The sequence below is a fragment of the Chrysochloris asiatica genome, unplaced genomic scaffold (genome assembly GCF_000296735.1).
Source record: "Chrysochloris asiatica unplaced genomic scaffold, ChrAsi1.0 scaffold00143, whole genome shotgun sequence".
Classification (NCBI taxonomy): Eukaryota; Metazoa; Chordata; class Mammalia; order Afrosoricida; family Chrysochloridae; genus Chrysochloris; species Chrysochloris asiatica.
In genome coordinates, this window is record NW_006408661.1 from 948,999 (window position 1) to 949,457 (window position 459).

Consider the following 459-nt stretch of genomic DNA (forward strand, 5'->3'; position numbering starts at 1 on the left):
ACATGGAGCTAGTGATATCATTGCTGACATTAGATGGCTCTTGTCTGAAAGCAGAAAATCCCAGAAACATGTTTACTTACCTGTGCTTTATTAAATTTGCAAAAGATTTCCATGGTGTGAATAATTTCAAGCTATGGACAACAGTTTGAATGAGTATCCTGGAACTCTTAATTTCATTCATGGGGAACCTATACATACACCAGAAGCAGTTGTTGGAATAGAACAAGAGAACACCAAATGTTTAAAATTAGGAAAGGTGTATGCCACGGTTATATTATTTCAATATACTTATTCAATCTATATGCTGAGCATATACTCCAAGAAGCTGGATTTTGTGAATGAAAACATGGCATCAGGATTGGAGGAGGACCCATTAACAACCTGAGATATGCACATGATACAACCTTGCTTGCAGAAAGCGAATGGGATTTAAAATACTTACTGATAAATATCAGAGAC

The 459-nt window shown here is 35.9% G+C and overlaps 1 pseudogene; it reads right to left on the minus strand.

The window, feature by feature from the left end:
* Positions 1 to 113, minus strand: part of LOC102824633 — a 121,399-nt pseudogene extending 121,286 nt beyond the window's left edge.
* Positions 114 to 459: the final 346 nt, after the last annotated feature.